The sequence below is a fragment of the Littorina saxatilis genome, linkage group LG3 (genome assembly GCF_037325665.1).
Source record: "Littorina saxatilis isolate snail1 linkage group LG3, US_GU_Lsax_2.0, whole genome shotgun sequence".
Classification (NCBI taxonomy): Eukaryota; Metazoa; Mollusca; class Gastropoda; order Littorinimorpha; family Littorinidae; genus Littorina; species Littorina saxatilis.
This window is the reverse complement of record NC_090247.1, coordinates 10,837,594-10,850,378: the sequence shown is the minus strand read 5'-3', so window position 1 is coordinate 10,850,378 and position 12,785 is coordinate 10,837,594. Positions and strand designations below refer to the sequence as shown.

Below are 12,785 nucleotides of genomic sequence, written 5' to 3'. Positions count from 1 at the left end.
TGGCCTTATAAAGACATCTTTGTTTGTTATAAGGGGTTGGTTGGTTAGTTATTATTTATAACGCCCCTACAACCGATATGCTCATCCGGGACCGATGTAAGTTTAGTTTCCTTTCGCAGTTTACATGGTGGCCTCGGTTTTTAAACTACAGTGGGTTTTAAGCCGGCTTTATGTAATAAAGCGGCTTATAGATTTAACTCTGTCTTTCTGTTTGTTTGTTTCTCTGTTTGTTTGTTTGTTTGTTTGTCTACGAATTAGACTTGTATCTCTGGTACTCTGGGGCCAATTGAGCTTAAAATTGTGAGGCATAGAGTGTGTGCACAAAATTAGGTTCCTAACGGTAGTCAAACGGAAGATATTAGCATGAAGAAAAAACCCAAATCAAAGGTTTAACATGAGGATGCGCGTCTCAACCTAACACTTGACGACGAAGAAATGTGCAAGTGAGACTGGGACCTTTATTCACGAACCATGGGTGCTTTTACACAAGCATGGGTGTGTACACTAGTCAGATAATATATTTTTTAATTCGTTTCAAGTTTTTAGGACGTCATTCACAGTAAAAATGTAGAAAGTGGTAAAATGCTTATGTCTTGTCACACTTGTTACTTCAAATCTTGTTAAAGTAAGTGTGAGACAAACCATTTGTCTGTTTTCAGAAAGTATTGCTTGTGTATTGCACAAACTGTGCGCGCCCAAGTAAAAAAGTACCACACTATGTACTATAGTATACTATAGTAAAAGTACTATGGTATACTATAGTTTACTATAGTACAAGTACTATGGTACATTGAATTGTACTATGGTATACTATAGTTTACTATAGTACAAGTACTATGGTACATTGAATTGTACTATGGTGTACCATAGTTTACTGTAGTACTAGTACTATAGTAAACTATAGTACAAAAAGTACCATAGTACAATACATTAGTGTGTACTATAGTACATTGTGGTACATGTACTATAGTAAACTATAGTACAGTTAAATGTACTATAGTATTTTGGTCACTTTTTTGCAAAAATGTACTCTAGTAAACTATAGTTTACTATAGTAAACTCTAGTTTACTAGAGTACATGTACTATAGTTTACTAGAGTAAAATGTAGTACAGCGTGGTATTTTGGTCATAGTACATTTGTACTATAGTACTTGTACTATAGTTTACTATAGTACAGCGTGGTACTTTTGGCATGGTAGATTTGTACTATAGTACTTTCACTATAGTTTACTATAGTACAGTGTGGTACTTTTGTTGCTGTATATTTTGTACTATAGTACTTTTACTGTAGTTTACTATAGTATACTGCAGTACTTTCTTGAAAAAGTACCATAGCCTTAAAAATTACACTGGATGTAAATGTGGCCCCAATTTTTGCTGAATCAATTGTGTTGTGTGAATTGAATGTGTGTGTGCACGATCAGGCCACTCGCTGCTGTCAATCTGTCACATTTGGTAGGAAAGTAAAGGTTCATCACATGTTTTAAATTTTATTTTTATTTTTCGGCAGAGCATTAATAGTCAAACTTATGTAAGAACATTTTAAAATATCCACTAACATGTAAAAGACAATTAAATAATAATTTTAAAAAAGGTGTCCATCTTGCACAGTGAGTAACCAAGCTGTTGATTTTTGGTAAATGTCCCAATGCAGAAACAGTTTTAATGCAATTTTTTATAACCCTGTTAACCAGAACAAGTAACAATAAAATGCACGAAACAGATTTATTATAGCAGTAGCACTCTTCTTTGTGGGAATTCATCTTTAGCACAACACATATTTTATCAAAATTATCTCCCCTACAGCCAAGTTAAATTTCTATGATTAGCTTTGAAAGTGACCATGCCTACATCAGTACATGAAAACTCTGTGAACAATCAAAGGAGACAATGATTGTCCCTATTATTGACCAGAACTCTACCCCAATCTGAACTTGAATAATGCAAACTATCAAGCTGACTTGATGTCATCTAACCCTGTATGTGTGTGACCTTACACAGATAAAGTTATTGAGTTACTTTCTTTCTTTATTTGGTGTTTAACGTCGTTTTCAACCATTCAAGGTTATATCGCGATGGGGAAAGGGGGGAGATGGGATAGAGCCACTTGTCAATTGTTTCTTGTTCACAAAAGCACTAATCAAAAATTTGCTCTAGGGGCTTGCAACGTAGTACAATATATGACCTTACTGGGAGAATGCAAGTTTCCAGTACAAAGGACTTAACATTTCTTACATACTGCTTGACTAAAATCTTTACAAAAATTGACTATATTCTATACAAGAAACACTTAAAACCATATGTACTCGATGACTATACACGCTAATTGCTTTACCAACAGCTGGAGACATGCTAAATTAAGTTCCCTGCAAGATATTGTGGTCTAGGACCCCTTAAATGTTGAGATATTTGAATTTTTATTTTGATCTAGATCGTCCTATTTATAGATTTGCCAACAGAGGGAACGTTGACGCAAGGGAAATAACTCCGCGTCTTTGTTGACATCCTCACTTTTTCAGAGGCTAGAACAAGCTGTAATGCATGTATATGGTCCGCGCATGGCGACATATCGTCATTACATGGTCTTATGGTGCGTTTGACATCGATTATGGGCAAACTACACTTTGTAAACACGGGAGCGCGTACATATGCCTTTAACAAGGGTAAAAGGAGAAACAGAATCCGTTAGTCGCCTCTTACGACATGCTGGGGAGCATCGGGTAGATTCTTCCCCCTAACCCGCGGGGGGTTATTGAGTTACAACGATCTTGCTTCAAACACATTCAAAATAATACCATTTCTCTGTTATTATTATTATTTTCTGTGAACTTAAAAGTTTATGAGGGTCAATTTTACATGGGTCACATCTACAGGTCATCCAACTTCAATAGCCTGTAAAGTATCAAAAATCTAGCTTTCAAAACATTTCAGAAAAATAAGAACACATGCTTTCGCAACACATCCTTGATATTTGTCAAAAATGTGGTTTTGAAAAAATGCCAAATGTGGTCATGTTTGAAATTGATCAAACCATAGCAGTATGTTAACTTTGTAAAGTCTATCCCGAAAACCATCCAAGAAAACAACAATGTTCAATTCTGTCTACCCATTGTAAGTCAGCCTAATTATGCTCCCCATCAGTGACATTCTCCTGACCTGGTGAGTCAAAACTCACTAAATGTCCAATGGAGAGTTTTCAGCATGCAACCAGAAAGTATATAGTGTGGCGTTATGTCCCTTTTTTTCAAAACAGGGTTATATATGTGGCAATAATCACATGAAATGTTCTCTGTCCTCCACATCTGTTTGATTTGTGATTGGTGTCCAGATTATTTGCTACAGGCATCTGATTAAGTTTATTGTAGCTGCTGTCCGGTTCCCTTTGCCAGTGATATCTGCTTTCCTGTTCTGTAACTTGTATTCATGTTCGCCGATGGCACCCGCTGAATAGTTTTGGTTGTTCTCCAATGGCATCTAGCTAGCTGCTTTGACGTCTGTAAGTGGTATCAAGGTCCTTCACCATGCAGTCATCTGCTGGAAGTGAACAGGAGGCTCTCTTGCTTATGACACCCACACCAGAGCATGGAATGAAACCTGCAATGACACAGCAGTATGACTGAGAAAGCATGCAGACTGAAGCAAAGAGGGCTAAACTTTAAGAGAATGATAATGAAACCTAACTTAAAGTGCCGTGGCTTTTAGTGCATATGTTCTGCGCGAACTTAGAATCCGGTTTCATTCTAGAATGGACCGGGTCCAGGTTGGAATTCTAACCCTGCGCAAGAACAGGGGTGCCATTCTAGAATGAAACCCTTGAATAAAGGGGGCCGTAATGTTTGTAGGTAAGACAGAGTTGTCTTCCCTTGAATTATCTCCACCTGCACCTTCCCTTTGATAAGATGGGGCTGATTTGTCTACCCCTGAAAAAAATCCTTTGGCGATCTTGCGATGTCATGTCATGTCAAGAAAGTTGACACTCCTGAGTACGCAATAAACAAAGGCAGACCATAGCAAGGGGGACTACCAGGGCGGTATTGTTTGCAGGGCAGTTGTTTTTGTGATGAGAGCCGGTTGCGGCCGCTTGCAATGTCAGCGCTGTCTCCCTCTCGGAAATGTCTGGTTTTTTGACAATTTTTTTCACAGACAGACAGACAGACAGACAGACGGTCAGACCGACTAACCGACAGACAGACCAACAGAAGGACAGAGTGAGTTATAGAGCTGTTGTCACAGGTTTAAAAAAAAGTTGACATTAACAAAAACAGAAATCAACAACAACTTTTGTCTGGTTTTATAATATTATGGGAAAAACATTGAAAGCAATTCATAGTAGTAGTACTACCACAACAAATACTCTCAAAGGGGAATTCCATGCCTAAAAGTTTGACAGTTTTTATTTAATCTATCAGAATCCCTACCTTCCAAACTGTGATATGCCCACGTTTCAAACTCTTCATGTATATGAATAAGATTAAATCAGTCCGGAAATTTCCGTTCGTAGCGATCAGTGCTGAGTGTCTCTCAAAATCGTAATCACTTTCAGAACATCACATCACAATCCCAATTCACGATGTCTTTGAGTAAAGTGTAAAAAACCCGAAAAAAAACCCAACCAAAACACACAAAAAACAAAAACAAACAGAAAATCCAGTTACAAGCGAGATCGTCAAAACACTGTCAGTCCGGAAATTTCCGTTCGTAGCGATCAGTGCTGAGTGTCTCTCAAAATCGTAATCACTTTCAGAACATCACAATCCCAATTCACGATGTCTTTGAGTAAAGTGTAAAAAACCCGGAAAAAAATCCCAACCAAACACACAAAAAACAAAAACAAACAGAAAATCCACATTTGTGGCTTTGGCTGTGTGATAGTCTAACTGAAATGACTATTCCAACTTGGACCCAAATTCCAACCTTGCGCAGGGCCGATTCTAGAATGGACCAGCAACAAGGGTTTCATTCTAGAATGGCACCCCTGTACTTGCGCAGGGTTAGAATTCCAACCTGGACCCGGTCCATTCTAGAATGAAACCGGATTCTAAGAACGCGCAGAACACATATATATCTAACTTTTAAAAGTTGTGTCCGTCTCTGTGTGTATCATGATGACTAAAGGCTCCGAAACAGCTGCACCGACTGAGACGGTGGTGGGGGTTTGAAACGTGCTGGTGCGTGTATGATTGTGCTTGCGTGTGTGCAGGCATGAATGTCTTTGTCAGTATGTGTGTGTGTGTGTGTGTGTGTGTGTGTGTGTGTGTGTGTGTGTGTGTGTGTGTGTGTGAATTTATGAATACAATTGAAGGCACAGTAAGCCTCCCGTAAACCATCACAGATACGGTCAGGCTTTTACACACAGACTACAGTACAAACACCCTTTCATTTAAACACTCACCGATTGAGAACATCCTAGGTGCCCTCCATAAAGAGCGAACTATTTTCAAATAATTTATTTTTGCGTGGTTTATCTTACCCCTGAGCCATCGTGAACCAGTCTGATCCAGTTTCCCTTTTTGACTCACATGCGAAGCAAAAGTGAGTCTATGTACTCACCCGAGTCGTCCGTCCGGACGTCCGGAAAACTTTAACGTTGGATATTTCTTGGACACTATTCAGTTTATTAGTACCAAATTTGGCAAGATGGTGTATGATGACAAGGCCCCAAAAAACATACATAGCATCTTGACCTTGCTTCAAGGTCAAGGTCGCAGGGGCCATAAATGTTGTCTAAAAAACAGCTATTTTTCTCATTTTTCCCATTTTCTCTGAAGTTTTTGAGATTGAATACCTCACCTATATATGATATATAGGGCAAAGTAAGCCCCATCTTTTGATACCAGTTTGGTTTACCTTGCTTCAAGGTCAAGGTCACAGGAGCTCTTCAAAGTTGGATTGTATACATATTTTGAAGTGACCTTGACCCTGAACTATGGAAGATAACTGTTTCAAACTTAAAAGTTATTTGGGGCACATGTTATGCTTTTATCATGAGACACATTTGGTCACATATGATCAAGGTCAAGGTCACTTTGACCCTTATGAAATGTGACCAAAATAAGGTAGTGAACCACTAAAAGTGACCATATCTCATGGTAGAAAGAGCCAATAAGCACCATTGTACTTCCTATGTCTTGAATTAACAGCTTTGTGTTGCATGACCTTGGATGACCTTGACCTTGAGTCAAGGTCACATGTATTTTGGTAGGAAAAATGTGTAAAGCAGTTCTTAGTGTATGATGTCATTGCTAGGTTTAGTTATTTGACGTCAAGGTCATGTAAAGGGCAAGGTCAAGCATGTGAGTCGTATGGGCTTTGCCCTTCTTGTTTCACAATGTAGTCGTCAGTTAGTCATTTGAATGCGACTCCATGTGAGCTTATCTACAATAGCACGTTTTTATGCACGAAACAAACGGCTGTGGTTCACAAAAACTCTAGCGATGGTTTTTGACTGTTGAGAGGAACGGTGATACATGTATATGCATAAACCGCCGTCTGCTACGACCCTTGCGTGACCCTGCTTCCGGGCTTTTCTTTTTTCAAACTTTCACAACTTCGAATTGTACTGATCTTGTCTTGATAAAAAAAGAATTCTTTTATGATTAAAGAATGTTTGTGTGACAAGCTGTCAATTTATTATTTAGATTTTAAAAGTTAGGTCTAGCGCAAAAACGCACCACGGTCCAAAAACATTCTGATAATCATCGATCCACGGCTATCGCCAGTTTACATCGATAGAATGAGACCCGAAGGGAAGTAACTCATTTTTGACCTGAGTTCAATCGGCAAAATTAATTCTTTAACAAGAAGAGCAAACGCTCGATCGAGTCACTTTCGCAGTTCTGAATATTATATGAGGCATCAGATGGACAGGAAGAAATTGCTATTCACAACACAATGAGTCACGTTCACATAAAATTTGAGCCCGGTCACTTTTATAGTTTCCGAGAAAAGCCCAACGTTAAGTTGTGTGTTGCCGAACAGAAAAGGCTAGTTATCTCCCTTGTTTTTCTGATAACGTTCGTAAAAGGCTACAGATGTAAATACTTTGATGTAAAGAATAATCCTACAAAGTTTCAATCACATCCGATGAACTTTGTCAAAGATATAAAATGTCTAATTTTTCCTTTGACGCTGACCTGTGACCTTGAAAAAGGTCAAAGGTCAACGAAACCATCGTTAAAGTGTAGAGGTCATTGGAGGTCACGACTAAACAAAATATGAGCCCGATCGCTTTGATAGTTTCCGAGAAAAGTCCAACGTTAAGGTGGTGTCTACGGACGGCCGGACGGACGGCCGGCCGGACAGACTAACACTGACCGATTACATAGTCACTTTTTCTCAAGTGACTCAAAAATTGCTCGCTCTTTACGTAGGGCACCTAGGATATTCCCGTTTGGTGAGCGTTCAAATGGAAGGGTGTTTGTACTGTGTGTAAAAGCCTGACAGTATCTGTGATGGTTTACGGGAGGCTTACTGTCCGGGCGTGATTTCCGGTATTGAATATTCATAACAGCCGTCCAGCACCAAAACGAGGCGCCATTGTTGTAGAGGACCAAGTCCACGAAAATAAATTCTTTGAAAATGTTTCACGCTCGACAGAAAGCAGCCAGGATGTTCCCGTTCGGTGAGCGTTCAAATGGAAGTATGCTTGTACTGTATGTAGACGCTCGGGGAGCTCTGTGATGGTTTACGGGAGGCTTACTGTGCCTTTAATGTATATACATCTATACACACCCAAGAAGATAAGGCGCTCAGCAGGTCTGCACTCATGTTGATCCATTATGTCGGAAACAGGCAGAATTGGATCCTCCACCCGACAGTCACTGAGCTACAGTGCTGCTCTCAGCTATAAGCAAGAGAAAGCAGCTTGAGTGTTTCATCGCATATAATTCCAGTGTTTGCATACTCCATAGCGATTAGCTGAAACTATTTAGCTAAAACATTAAACTATTATCAGTGGAATACCAAAGGGGTGGCATATGTCATCCAAAATATAAGGCAATTTAAAGTGTGATTGATGGGACAGAAGCGTTTCAATGATACAAATAGAGAACACTACATAGTCTACTGTGTGTTACTGGGTTTACACAAGTAAAAGTGAATATTTTTTCTTCTTCTGTTTCTTCGTTCATGGGCTTAAGACTCCCACGTTCACTCATGTGGATTTTTACGTGTATGGCCGCCATTCAGGCAGCATATGCCAATTTCGGGGGAGGCATGCTGGGTACTTTCGTGTTTCTATAACCCACCGAACTCCCACATGGTTTACAGGATCTTTTCCGTGCGCACTTGGTCTTGTGCTTGCGTGTACAATGCGCCCGTCGTGAATATTTCAATATTTGAAAAGCAGTAAGTGTAAATCTGGTGCCACACAGCAAGCCATGAAGTATTCTGTTTTCAATTCCTATGTACCGGAGAGATAACCCATGTAGTAACTAAACCATACACGCACATATGGGCATATCATTGAGGTCATGGCAAGCTGGTCTGGCAGGGACCTTATATATTCCACTGCTCATGATTACAAAGTCACAGATGCAAAGTCATTCTCGTAACACGTTTGGGCTTGCCATTTTCTCGCGAGTGTTTTGAGAATGAAGTTTGTCTCGGAGATTTTGCATAAGCAATGGAAAATGACATCCCTGACAGACATGTTGTTTGAACCAACCTCATTTACATGATAGACACGCCTGTGAAGAGATGGTTCATTTATCACATCATGACACATGGGTGGTATCTCTCAGGTAGGCAAAACAATATATATCTAAATGCACCAATTTACCTCAAGCACTCAGCAGGTCTGCACATATGTTGATCCATTAGGTCAAAAAACCACCAGAACTCGATATGTTGTCCTAAAGTCACAGATATAGTGGAACCCCCCAAGGATCCTGAAAAAATAATTAAAAATGAAGAGCCAACACTTGTACAAATTATCTGTCTTTGTACATACAAGCACATACACAAATAAATCTGCTTGCACTATGCTGGCTTTAGGCATGTGTAATAAAATTATTTTGGGGGAGCTTCTCGATTCAACCGGGAACTTTTGTTGTTGTCAAAAGCAATTTATGCCTCAAACATTCTCCCACTCTAAGACTGAACTATGCATTCAGTATGTGTTGATATCTGACTTAAACTCACAAAAATAACAAAGGCTAGTTTGTAAAAAGACACTTGTTTGTTTGTTTATTTGTTGCTTAACGTCCAGCCGACTACGCAGAGCCATATCAGGACGAGGAAGGGGGGGATGAAGGGGGCCACTTGTCAAGCGATTCCTGTTTACAAATGCACTAACCCATTACTTGTGTCCCAGCAGGCTTTAGTAAAACTAAATTAATACCTACTGGAAGATTACCAGTTTCCAGTATGTTAAAATAGGCTTAACCTATCTACTGCTGGACTTACATCAGAACACTAACAGATTAAACTATACATGAATCGCGAGACAAGCGGCAAGAGAAGAGATTTTTGGAAAAAATACAGGTGAATGAGCAAGAAGGCAGAAAAAGGAAAAGAATTCATGAAGAAAAAGAGAGCATGACAGGAAAGAGGAACCAAAAATCTACCTAACAGCAAACTAGAAAGCTCCTGCGGTTCCAAAAACAGGAGGGGCCTTTAATTTCATAACCGCAGTGCCCCACTGCGGGAGTAAAAAGACACTGATTTGAAAAGAAAATTTAAATTCAATTACATATTATTATGTATTATATAATCTGTTCTGGGGCTTTTTTCCAGGTCTTTTAAAAAAGGATGTACAGGCATGCGATGGAATGATTTTATGTTTTTTTATTTTTATTTTTTATTTTAATTTTATTTTTTTAGCCTGGTCACCACTCGCTATCCTCTTCCTCTTCTTTCCCTGATCCTTATTCTCTTCTGTCACTCTTCTTTCTTCCTCTCTCTTTTCCCTCTATCCTTTTTGTACTGTCTGTTTATATGTGTGTATGTAAGTGATATGGTTGAGATGGCCTCAACTGGATATTTGCTACCCTATGTAGACTGTTTTTGATCTGTCTTATGTTATATTGTCTAGAAAAGAAAAAAGAATAATAAAAAATTTAAAAAAAAAAAAAAAAAAAAAAAAAAGGATGTTCACAAACAATAACAAACACATTTTCAATCCAATGAATGTTTGCAGCACTGTCAGCCGGACAGAAATGACAGTATGTTGACAAAGCCGTGATAAAAACATAACCTGCAGTCCTACCTTAGCGCAAAGAAGTATGAATGGTCTCTGTGTACTCTACAATCTCTGACTGTGGCCCTATGTAAAGGTCGAAAAGAGCTGGCTGTGCTTGGCCATTAAGAAAAATTTCAGTTAATTCAGATTTGTACAAGGAGAGCATAAAAGCATATATTCACAGCATGTATGTCTTGTTATTGCTATAGGTCTATATATCTATGCCACAATGACACAGCAAATACGTACATTCATACAGACATATTCATTTACTCATATAATTTAAATTATATAGCACCACAGGAATATGTTAATATCAAAATCTAATATGAAATTTCCTACACACACCCATGAAGTTCAAGCCCTAAGCAGTTCTGCACACATGTTGATCCAGGAGGTCCAAACACACCCTGCACTTGTTGTCCAACAGTCACTGCTCCAGTGAAACCCTCCATTTAGGACCCTGAAAGATATAACAAGTTCCATAAAGTGATACAAAACTCTTTGTTGTTGTCCTTAGGCCAAAAAAAAAAAAATTGTCTGTTTAGGGTAACATGACCAAAAAAAGTAGGGTCGGTAGGTAGGTTGGGTTTTTTTTGTTTTTTTTGTTTTGTTTTTGTTGTGTGTGTGTGGAAATGCTATGTTGGCTGAACATTCACTTCTTATATTTGATGAATACATGTTTCAAAACTAACGTATAAATAAAACAGAGAGAAAGGGAGAGAAAGAAACGCCAAATGTCTCTTTTTAGCATTTTTACCTCTTTTTTTTTTTTTTTTTTTTTGAAATCAAAAAAAAGTTTTTGGGTCGGCGCCAAATCGATAGGGTCGGTCGGGTTACCCTAAACAGACAATTTTTTTTTTGTGGCCTTATCTGCTGAAGGAGCACCTCCTGTCGCTTCACAGCATCTGTAACACAAGAGAGGACTGAGTATCCAGCCAGAAATTTCATGACTGTATTTTTATAATGATGATCAACAAAACTTTTTAGGGGCTTTTAAAATGATATGACAAATATAAAGTCAGATGCACTTCACCCATTGTTATACTTAAACATAGAACTAAGGCTTGCTCATACAGTGGAACTCCCCTTGTTAGACCTCAAAATATCTGAGAAAAATAGGCCTTAAAAAGGACCCCTGGGTGTCTTAAAAAGGCCGTTGATTGATGATTCACAAAGGTTATTCACAGAAAATATGAAAAAAGCAAGGTCCTAAAAGTGAGTGTGTCTTTAAGTGTGTGTGTCTGTCTGTGCATCACAATTAAGGGCTAAACAAAAACAAACACACACCCAAGAAAAGCAAAATTTGTTTGAAAATTTGATCAAACTCCAAGACAGTGAATCAAATGTCCATCACTGATTCAGACGCAGTTTATATTTGAATGTATGTGTGTGTGTTGCAAACATTACACAAAAGTGGATCATAAATACCAAATTCAGCTAATGCTAGTACCGTATTGCAAATTACATTAAATTTGAAATGAAATTTTATAATTTGTTGTTAATAATTTACTTACTGGTTAAAGAGTACAACTTTTCACAATTTCAGCACAGAGAATGGAATCCTTGGTGTCTGCTTCCTTTTCTATCTGAATGACTCATTGGTACAGCCATCTGTCATCACCCTGCCGACTGTTTTTTTTGACCTGGAGTCCAGAAGCTTCCCCACCAACTCAGGCAGTTTTGTTTTTCACTAAAAGTAAAAGAATAAAGGTCAAATAGATTTGCACAAAGGAATAAAAAGAGGTTTTCTAGTAATCCAAATAAAGCATGCAGAAATAAAAACACAAAAAGTAACATCAAACAGTTTTGCCTCTTGTGCCCCCAAGACACTGGAATAATTACAGGCCACCAGATAGGCCGTCCATCACTGAAAGTGAACAGAAAAACTTGATGTTTAAATATGTGTGTGTGTGTCAGTGTGTGTGTGTGTCAGTGTGTGTGTGTGTGTGTGTGTGTGTGTGTTATAGTTTTTATAGTTTGCCCATAATCGATGTCAAACGCACCATAAGACCATGTAATGACGATATGTCGCCATGCGCGGACCATATACATGCATTACAGATTGTTCTAGCCTCTGAAAAAGTGAGGATGTCAACAAAGACACGGAGTTATTTCCCTTGCGTCAACGTTCCCTCTGTTGGCAAATCTATAAATAGGACGATCTAGATCAAAATAAAAATTCAAATATCTCAACATTTAAGGGGTCCTAGACCACAATATCTTGCAGGGAACTTAATTTAGCATGTCTCCAGCTGTTGGTAAAGCAATTAGCGTGTATAGTCATTGAGAACATATGACTTTAAGACAAGAGTTTAAAATGTCACTTACTTATCCCTGTCAGTGTAAACTTTCAGCACAAAGAAGAATGGAAACATTGGTGTTTTTGTCGGTTCCGTTCCAATTGAATGACTTGGTACAGCCATGCCATCAAGTTGATCAACCAGCTCACTGTTCCTGTTAGTGTTACCAGTTCAACCTCTTGTCCACATTGCCGACAGATTTTTAATCTGAAAAAGTCATGTATACATGTTTTCAAAATGGGCATTTATGAGTAGGCTAAACAGTTAACGAAATAGTCCGCTTCTGTCACGTACTCCCCAC

At 38.6% G+C, this 12,785-nt stretch overlaps 1 long non-coding RNA gene across 2 annotated transcripts; it reads right to left on the bottom strand.

The window, feature by feature from the left end:
- Nucleotides 1–1,478: 1,478 nt before the first annotated feature.
- Nucleotides 1,479–12,133, bottom strand: LOC138961591 (uncharacterized). Of its 2 annotated transcripts, none has more exons than XR_011454239.1 (5): nt 11,699–12,133; nt 10,530–11,089; nt 8,781–8,889; nt 7,733–7,844; nt 1,479–3,595 (listed from the first exon to the last, which is right to left on the bottom strand). It is a non-coding gene; the product is annotated as an uncharacterized lncRNA (long non-coding RNA). The 2 variants fall into 2 exon arrangements; XR_011454240.1 differs by having other exon boundaries at nt 10,530–10,644; nt 11,699–12,125.
- Between the last annotated feature and the right edge of the window lie 652 nt (nt 12,134–12,785).